The sequence below is a fragment of the Ursus arctos genome, unplaced genomic scaffold (assembly GCF_023065955.2).
Source record: "Ursus arctos isolate Adak ecotype North America unplaced genomic scaffold, UrsArc2.0 scaffold_28, whole genome shotgun sequence".
NCBI classification, from domain to species: Eukaryota; Metazoa; Chordata; class Mammalia; order Carnivora; family Ursidae; genus Ursus; species Ursus arctos.
The window spans coordinates 608,699-618,983 of record NW_026622963.1 but is presented as its reverse complement, the minus strand read 5'-3'; the positions used below and the strand labels follow the sequence as shown (position 1 = coordinate 618,983).

Here is a 10,285-nt window from a genome sequence, read left to right as displayed (position 1 = left end):
CTAAACTGCGTCATATATACCCAATTTAACCACTGGCAAGCACTCCCTCTTCTGCCTGTATCGTAATTTTTTACATGAGTGACACATACATGCTTACATATTGTGTACTCCTCTCATGTCCCCAATTAGATTGTAAGGTTGTGGAGGGCAGAGACTGGCTCCAGATCCTCGCTCACTTTCACAGTAACTCAGTAGAATATATTTAACGATGGACATCAGGAAGATGGCTAGAAATGTGAGAGTCTAGAACTAAGAAAAGATACAGAAGGGAGAAGACGGGAATATTCTTTCAATAATTTAATGAGCACCTGGACCGGGGTTAGGTGCTGGGTGTACAGTGATGACCAAGCCTGTTAGCGTTCCCGCCCTTCACGGGACTTCTTTGCTAAGGTCCGGGTCAGGATCAAGGATGTAAGTCACCTAAAGGACAATTTACCTGGGTGTCCTCAGAGGGTGGCAGGCCCCAGCATGTGCAGGGTTCTAGCAGCCCTGCAGCGCAAAGACATGAGTAAGACAGAAGCGTGTCAAGTGAAACGCTTTTATATGATTGCGCTTCACCGGCCAGAGGTCTAGGGCCGGGTGTGAACGGAGATAAAGAGCGCAGAGCACCCGGCGCGCGTCCGAGATAAAGGGGTGTGGCCGCCCCGCCTCTGCTGCCCGCTTTTCCACGCGTCGCTCCGTTTCGCAGCATCGGACTGCGGGCAGTGGGGGTCTTCCTCACCCACTACGGGGAAAACGGGGAGCCCCGGATGGCCCGTAACTCCTCACCCGCCTTTGTGAAACGTCCCCAATTGTGCCTCATAAGCGGAGTCCGGCCCCCGCGGACGCACGGGGCTGTCTGGACTCCGCAAGGGCTAAAAGGCGAGGACAGCGCGGTGGCAAGGCGTCCCCAGAACCTAAGTCAACACTTACCCCCGTCCCCCGCCATTAAATCTCCTTCCCTTCTTCCCTCCTCCCGCAACCCCACTCAGGTGCTCCTCCCCCAGCCCTTCTGGCCTCCCGCGCAGGGTTTGGGGGGGCGGGGCGAGCGGTCAAGACTGCGCGAGAGTTCCGCCCAAATCCCGCGAGATTTGCTCGCCGCCGCTGCCACCGCCTCTTACGTCTTTCCCTTTGACAAGTCGCCGCTGCTGCAGCAAAAATAAAGGACGCGGCCGCCGCAGCCGCTGCTGAGCCGGGCTCGGGTAGCCGGAGCCGCGCCCCACCTCCATCAGCTCCGGGGCCGCGTACGGTAACGCCTCTTCTTCTGCCCTCCTGGCCGCCTGTGCGTGCGTCCTACGGGCCGGGCAAGGCCGGCCGGGGCTGTTCCCGGGCCGCGGCCGAACGGGGGCCGCCGGGGTCCCGGGTGGGCGGCAGGCAGAGGCCTGAGGGAACCCTCCCGGCGCTGTGCGGGGCGCCCGGCCTCAGAGGCCTCCCGCAGCCCAAGCGCTTTCAGAGCCGCCTTAGAAGCCAGCCGCTCGCCCGAAGGGGTAGAGGGACCCGCCCCTCCGGCGGCTTGCTGTACTTGCCCCTCGGGGGTCGGGTCTCTGACCTTCTCCCCCACCCCTTTATCCGCTAACGAGGGCCCCTCCCCCGGCCGGGGCTAGGGTCGGGGCGCCGCGGCCCGACTGTCTTTCGGGAGAGCCACGACCCCAGTGTCCCTCCGTCGCCGGCCGCCTTTTGAGGGGTGGAGGTGGGGACGACGTGTCTTTCTACTTTCCTCTGCTTTTGGGTGGGGGCAGCTCATCATCAGGTAACCCTTTCTCCAATCTCCCGCCTCGGTAAATAGCAATTTATAAAGCCTGTGCTACCAGAAAGGGAGACGAAATGCATTGTTTTGTCTGTGGGTGAGATGAGGATGATGATGACAAAAGCTGTCCCAGGGAACATGGTGAAACCTTTTCTGTGGTGGGTGGTAGGTTCTTGGGAGACACGAGGACCGGAACTGGTACCACCTTTCCCAGGAGGTTATGTAAAAGACATGCTGTCCAACCCAGAGAGCTGTGAACAGGGACAGAATTTGCCTTAATTTTAAAATAATGTCTATAGTTCTGTAGAAAATATGGATAATCAGAATTCTAGGAATACCAAATCTGAACTAACTCGTTTTTGTAATTCCATTTCCAGAGATAGCATTTCATGGTTACCATTTTGGTGTGTTTCCTAAGAGACACTTAATTTTTTCGGGTAGTCCTTGGCTCATCATTGATTGGGGACTTCCCCCATTCTATATATGTTTCAGAATGATTTATTTGAGTCGCTTTGGCCCACTTGATTAAAACTGGTTACTTGTTCATTCTCAGTGGCTGTACTCTGTCATCTCTATCTCTTTCATTGGACTCTCTTCCAAAGTGATTGTTAGATAGATGGTTTTAAAAATCAGAAGTTAAAAAATTAGTATTGCTTGGATGTAGTACATAAGTGTTTTTACAGTTTTTCCTGTGGTGGGCGCTGAAAAGAGCAGTGTTTGTGGAAGGCAAACTATGATTATTCCCAGTTGGAGGAAACCTGTTTACCTCAAGGTTTTATAACATTGATTTCCATTGGTTATTTTTAGACCAAAATCGTTATGTGACACTGTTTGTTATAGTGCCTTTGTGATTGGGATGGGATGGATATGTGCCTTTGATTAGGTAGGTTTCTATGGTGTGAGTTTTTACAAGCAAAATTGAGTGTCCTGGGTGTCTGTCTGTATGTACACACACATATAATGCACCTATACATGGATTTATCTTGGGAGTGAGTTAAAATGTATTATTTGAGAAAAGAAAGCATTAGGTAGGGCAAAGAATAGTCTTCTAATATTTCTCCCAAATTATATGACAGGATTATATGGTAGAATGAAACATGTAGGGAGGTTGGAAATCTGGCAGCTTTAAAAAATAGAACAGTGTCATTTGTCTGGGGTTGTCATTGGAATGGATTAAATGGCCTATTAAGGCCTTTTGTAATTCTAAACTTTTATGAATTTTGCTTTTCCTAAGGTTCTCTTATCACTTTGCTTTTTAAATTTCTAGTCATGCTGTTTACATGTGACACTTACCGATTCATTTGCTGGTCATGTATTCCACTCCCAATGCAGGCATCCTGGTGGTGCATGAGGAGAAAGCAAATGTAAATGGGTCACTTAGTTTGTTTATTAATATAAACATTTTCTGCAAATCCTATTTGAATAAAGGAATTTCAAAGACTGTGTTCTTGCCTGGGCTGGATTGGTTAGTAGAGGATGTAAATAATAAATAGCAATTGAATTCTAATGTCTCACGCATTTTTTCCCAAAAAGACAAAATTACTCCTTCTTAATATTATTAAAAAAAAAGACTTGATGCATTGAACAGTGGATCTTTTAAAATTCAGGTTTCTCAGTAAAATAACAATAATGAAGACTTTGTGGTTTGGTGTGTGGAGAGAAGTTTGTGTTAGGATAAAAGCAAATTGACTTGTGAAACAGTTTGAATTTTATAGTTGGACAACTATGTAATAATAAGTAAAAAACTTACTATAACCTGTTAAAGATAATTTTTTAACTGTAAATAAAACTTTGGCTTAACAGACAAATGAAATGTGTTATGGGCACATTCTGCAGATTATCATGATGTTCAAAACAACAGATTGGTCATGTCCCTTAAAAAGAAGTTTGCAAAGCCAGTAAAGTCACACAGCTAGCAAATTTTTTTCGACTAAGAAAAGTATAAGGGAACATAAAGTAGCTAATTTACTTTTTAGATGCCAGATATGATTTTTATGATTTTAGTTATTTTCTGCTGTCACTTACTGGGCCCTCTAAATGAATCAATATTAAATTATAGATGAGATCCCTGAGCAATAAAATATGACAGTTGGGTAAGATGATCAATTGATGGATTTTATTTATTTTTAACTGTTTATTTTGAAATAATGGGAGACTTACAGAAGTGTTGCAAAGATAGTACAGAGAGTTCCTATATAATGTTTTTCCTACATCATCCCCTGATGTTGATGATTTACATAACCATAGTACAATGATCAAAACGAGGAAATTAGCATTGGTATAATACAATTAACTAAACTACAGACTTTATTGCATTTTCACCAGTTTCCCCCCTAATGTGTTTTTTCTGTTCCACAACCTAATTCATTGAATTTAGTTGTGGTATTTTCCTCATCTCCTCCAATCTGTGATAGTTCCTCAGTTTTTCACTGTCTTTCATGGTCTTGACATTTTTAGATGAGTACTGTCAATTGATTTGTAGAATTTTTCTCATTTTGGGTTTGTCTGATGATTTCTCATGATTAGATTGTACTTATGTATGTTTGCAAGAAAACCACAAATGATGTGTCCTCAGTGCATCATTTTAGAGGGTACATGGTGTTGATATGTCTTATTGCTAGTGGTGTTTTAACCTTGATTACTTTGCTAAGGTGGCTTCTGCTTTGTTTTCCACTGTAAAGTTACTGTTCTTCCTTTTGATACATATCTTCGGGGAGATACTTTGAGACCATGCAGATATACTGTTTCTCCTCAAACTTTTTCCTGCTGATTTTAGCATGTGTTGATAACTGTCTGCAACAGTTATTGTTGTGTTTACCTAATGGTGATTTTATATCCCCCCCCCTTTTTTTAAACATATTATTGGAATTTTTCTGTTAGGAAGAGATAACTCTTTCTCATTTGTTTATTCAGTTATTTAGTTATGTAATTATAATCTCATTGGTATTTGTTTTATTCTACATGTTATAACCCAATAGTATTTTTTTATTGCTCAAATTGTTCCAGCTTTGGCCATTAAGAGCCTTTTCAAGTTGGCCTTCACTCTCTTTCGAGCACTTCCTTATATTCTGGTATCATAGGCTATTTCTCACTCATGTTGTATCTTCCCTTGTACCAGTCCTGGAATCAACAGCTTGTCTAAGGAACTCTGATTCTTTTTATTGGAGAATAGAATTTATTTATTTATTTTTAAAGATTTTATTTATTTATTTGACAGAGACAGCGAGAGAGGGAACACAAGCAAGGGGAGTGGGAGAGGGAGAAGCAGGCTTCCCACCAAGCAGGGAGCCCGATGTGGGGCTCGATCCCAGGACCCTGGGATCATGACCTGAGCCAAAGGCAGCCGCTTAACGGCTGAGCCACCCAGGCACCCCGGAGAATAGAATTTAAATGAAGATTTGGATGCCAGGTGTACTCACTGGGGTGTCATTGCCCCTAGGCCCTCAGAGGACAGTGCTAGGAAATATAGGTGTATATACTAACCCTCCCACACATGCAAGTGAGCACACACACATGTTTATTTCTATATTTCTCTTTCTCTATATATTAAAAATGATGAGTTCATATTGATGGCTTCTAGCGTAGTCCACCACCACAAGGTTCATTCTAACCTTTACTCATTTCTTATTGTAACTATTTTCTGATAGTGAAAATCTGGCTCTCGTTATCTGTAGACAATAGATCATATAGATAATAAATAATATCACACTTGTTCACTTTTATAATGCACATCAACTAGTTACTGATTGCTAACCCATTACCCTTATGAGAAACATATTTGCTAATTAGAGTACAGTTTTTTTGTTTGTTTGTTTTGTTTTTTTTGTCTTTAACCTCACGGTATCTAGTCAAAATATTATTTTCCAAAGTTTTTTAGGTTAGTTCTTTTGTTCCCCACTCCTTTGAGTGTTATGTTACTCATTCGTAATGCAGTTTGGTTCTTTTCTTACTCTTTATATTCCATTTTGGGTTGCCCCTCAATCCTGGTTGATTTTGATTCTTTATTTATTTAGGTATATTAAACATTACTATTACTAAACATTACTACATAAAAAGATAGAGTCAGAGAAATGTCACTCCTTATTCCTACTGCCTGATTCCCACCTCCATCCTCTTTACCCAATCTGTTTTCCTTGCCCTTTAGGTAACTAGTCTCTTCAGTTTTTTTGGTTTAGCCTTGTATTATTTTTTGTGCAAATGAACAGATTGTGTTTTGTTATATTCCTTTCTTTTTTTCTTATACAATTTTAATTGAGATACAGTTCACATACCACCAAACTTACCCTTCTAAAGTGTACAATTCATTGGTTTTTCGTGTGTTCACAAGGTTGTGCAGCCGTTACCACCATCTAATTCAAAAATATTTTCACCACTCCAAAAAGAAACCCTGTATCTATTAGCAGTCATTTCCCATTCCACCTTCCTTAGCCCTAGTTAATGTTTGTGTGAATTTGTCTATTTTGAACATTTCATGTAAATGGAATCATGTAATATGTTGACTTTTGTGCCTGGCTTCTTTCACTTAGCATGATTTTTTCAGTGTTCATTCATGTAGCACGTATCCATACTCCATTCCTTTTTATGGCTGAGTGATACTCCAGTATATGCATATATCACATTTTATTCATCTATGCCTCATTTCATGGACATTTGGTTTTCCATTTTTTGGCAGTAGTGAATAATACTGCTGTGAACATTCATGAACAAGTTTTTGTGTGGACATATATTTTTAGTTCCTTGGGTATATACCTAGGCATGGAATTGCTGGGTCGTATGATAACTTTGTGTTTAACTTTCTGAGGAACTGCCCAGCTGTTTGCTTTTTCCTCTTTTTCTTTTGCACTTTACTTTTTTTACTTACTGGAAATCACTGGATATCCTGGAAGTCACTCCAAATTAGTTCATTCTTCTTAGTAGATATTCCTCATTCTTTTTTATAGCTGTACAACACTCTACTCTGCGGATTTATCCTAATTTATTCAACCGTTCTTTTATGTATGTACATTTAGGTAATTTCCTATATTTTGCAACTATAAAGAGTATTGCAGTAACTGACCTGTGCATATGTATTTTTGTTTTGTTAGAGGTGTATCTTCAAGGTAGATTTCTATAAGTGGGATTGCTAGGTCAAAAGTTGAGCATGCAGGAATCCCTGTATGTCTATAAGTTCTCTTTCTGTGGTTTCACTTGCTGGTGGTCAACAGTGGTCCAGAAGCAGATGATCCTTCTCCTGATGTATAGTCAGAAAGAAGGTCAGTAAGTAGCCTAATGCCACATCACAGCCTAACTCATCACCTCACTTGATCTCATCATGTAGGCATTTTATCATCTCACATCACCATAAGATTGAGTACAGTACAATAAAATGTTTTGAGAGACCACGTTCACATAACTTTTTTTAAAAAGTAGGCTCCACATCCAAAGTGGGGCTTGAACTCACGACCTTGAGATCAAGAGTTTCATGCTCTATCCACTGAGCCAGCCAGCACCCCTCAGATAACTTTTATTATAGTATGTAGTTGACCTTTGGACAACATGGGTTTGAACTGCCTATGTCCACACAGTACTGTAAATGTATTTTCTCTTCCTTATGATTTTCTTAGTAACATTTTCTTTTCTTTAGCTTACTTTATTGTAAGAATACAATATATAATACATATGTCCAAAATATGTGTTAATTGACTGCTTATGTTATCAGTAAGGCTTCTGATCAACAGTAGGCTTTTAGTAGTTAAGTTCTGGAGAGTCGAAAGTTACATGCAGATTTTCAACTGCATGGGGTATTCGTGCCCCCAACCCCTGCATTTTGGTTCAAGGGTCAATTGTATTGTTATAATTATCCTATTTTATTATTGTTGTTAATCTCTTACTCTGCTTAATTTATAAATTAAACCTTATCATAGGTATGTGTAGGAAAAAACATACTATATATAGGATTTGGTACTATCAGGCATCACTGGGGGTCTTGGAACATATCCCCTTTGGATAAGGGGAAACTACTGTATGTAGTTGTGTTAGATATTACAGAAGTGTACTCATTTGCATTCCCACTGATAATGTATGAGAAATCTGTTTTCCCTATAACCTCACCAACAGAGAAGGTGTTGAGGTATTTTTATTTATTTATTTATTGCAAGAGGTGACTGATTTGTAAAAATGCTCTGTAGTCATTTCAGTGACCTGAACCTATTGTGTAGGGGCACTTAATGCCTGTCATTGGCAGGTTCTTATTGCTTGAAAATGAAATAAATTGTCCATTAATATTACACTGATAGTTGTTGTGTGCAAGTGGAATGCATTTCTGATCTAGCCAGGATTGCTCATTGAAACCTTTTGCATTTAGTAGAGTTGCTGCATTGATTCATAGTACCCATGCTCTGAAATACTTGTGGAGTTTACCAAAGGATAACTGAAATTGAAGGAGAATATTCTTTTCTGCAGAGCATGTATGATACAGTCGTTTTGGTTCACATTACATGCTAGTTATTTTGAATAGTACACACAGTAGATATTGAAATCATGGTATGGTAGTTATTTGACCAGTAAGGCTGTATCTGGAACCTTTTATATTTCCATAAGAAAGAAGGTTAATCTTAAGGAAGATGAAATGAAAATTTATAGTTCTGGATTTAGGATAATCTTACCAGAATTTAGTGGGACCAAGATACTAAGGCAAAATGAAAAACATCCCCAGCTTACAAGGTAACAAGTTCTGCTCAGCTGGAAATTTAGGTTCTTTCCCAGAAAAAATACTTTTCAAGTGCTGGGGACACATTAATGAAAAAACAAAGATTCTTTTTTTTTTTTTTAATTAACTATGGTTGGCACACGAGGTTACATTAGTTTCAGGTGTAGAACAGGTGATTTGACAGGTCTATACAAAAAACAACAAAATCTTGCACCAGAGGAGCTTACATTCTAGTTTTCTGATGAACTGGTGTTCTTTTTTTTTTTTTTTTTTTTTTAAAGATTTTTATTTATTTATTTGACAGAGAGAGAGACAGCCAGCGAGAGAGGGAACACAAGCAGGGGGAGTAGGAGAGGAGGAAGCAGGCTCTCAGTGGAGGAGCCCGATGCGGGACTTGATGCGGGACTGGATGCGGGACTGGATGCGGGGCTGGATGCGGAGCTGGATGCGGGGCTGGATCCCAGGACTCTGGGATTACGCCCTGAGCCGAAGGCAGACGCTTAACGGCTGAGCCACCCAGGCGCCCTTGATGACCAGGTGTTCTTAAGAAAAGATGCTAGGTGCTGATTGTGAATGGAACCAGCAGAGGTCTGTGTAGTCTTAAAATAAAATTAACTTTTGTTGCTATAAAAACCCCAAATGACACTTGATTTTACTGGTTACAAAGAGAAGGCCATGAAAAGTCATAGGGGGGTAACTTACATTGTTCACCAATCTCTTTCTCATTTTAAAGAATTCCTAGTAGTAGTAGTGGTACTATTCCCAGTAGTAGTAGTAGTAGTAGTAGTAGTAGTAGTAGTAGAATAGAATAATAGTAGAGTTTTGTTTTGTTTTTTTCTCTCAGAGGGGGTTTCATGAGAGAACTAAATGCTCTAGGACATTTGGACAGTCACTGTTTGTAAAGAATTAAGTTCTCTCCAGTGCATCTAGAATGGCACTGGGTATGTACCAACCTTGGGAGAATTGTGAAGATATTCACTCCAATATTCACTTCAAGTTCTCTGGTTTAAATGATGAAATTTAATTGAGAAAGGTCATCGTCACTGTAGTCAGATCTGTTTGTTTTTTTTTCCCTTCTAATTCTGCCACTTGCTAGCAGAGTGATGTTGGACAAGCCTTAGTCTTTTAGCTTCCTGATCTATAAAAATGAGAATAATAGTAGTTGCTACATCATAGGGCTAATGTGAGGATTAAACAAATCTTTCCAATCTACATTTATCCATTTTTGTGGCTTTAAAAACTCTCTATGCTGATTGACTTCCACATTTATGTCTTCAGCCCAGACCCCTTTCCTGAGGTCCAGTGTTAAAGTTCATCTGCTTATTTCATATTTCATTGACTGTCTAATAGGCATCTCAGACTGAATTTGTACAATAAAGAAGGTATGATTTCTGTCCTCATCATTTCCTCTCAGTCAGCTCTTAGTAAATGGTTGGACCATTCAGCTAGTTACTTGGCCCAAAAGCCTAGGTATGTCAGTTGTGATTTTTCTCTTTTTTCCATACCCTATAACAAGCCCATCAGCAAAACCTCTTGACTTTATTTTTTGAATAGCTTTCTAATCTGACCATATATATCATCTCTACCTTATAACTTTGGTTTAAACTACCATCATCTCCTGCTTAGATAAGTACAGTAGTCTTTTAACTGGTTTCCCTGCTTTCTCACTTGATCTCTGACAGTCTATTCTCCACTTGTAGCTAGAATGATCTTTTTAACTATCAATCAGGCCACTCCTCTATTTAATACTTTACAGTGACTTCCTTCTGCAATTAAAGTAACAACCAATTTACAAGGCACTACCTGATGTAGTTAATCCCTGCCTACCTCTGTTCATTCCGCTTGTGCTACACTGAATTCCTTATATTCTT

The 10,285-nt window shown here is 40.4% G+C and overlaps 1 protein-coding gene across 16 annotated transcripts in view; it reads left to right on the top strand.

Annotated features, from left to right (window-relative positions):
* Positions 1-1,067: 1,067 nt before the first annotated feature.
* The window catches only part of HERC1 (HECT and RLD domain containing E3 ubiquitin protein ligase family member 1), a 179,786-nt gene continuing 170,568 nt past the window's right edge, over positions 1,068-10,285 (top strand). For 10 of the 16 annotated variants that reach the window (XM_057303700.1, XM_057303694.1, XM_057303699.1 and 7 more), the window contains exon 1: positions 1,078-1,228. The gene's annotated coding sequence lies outside the window, so the exon portion shown is untranslated. Of the gene's footprint in view, positions 1,262-10,285 lie in introns of all 16 variants that reach the window. The other 6 variants (XM_057303695.1, XM_057303690.1, XM_057303692.1 and 3 more) reach the window with 4 other exon arrangements.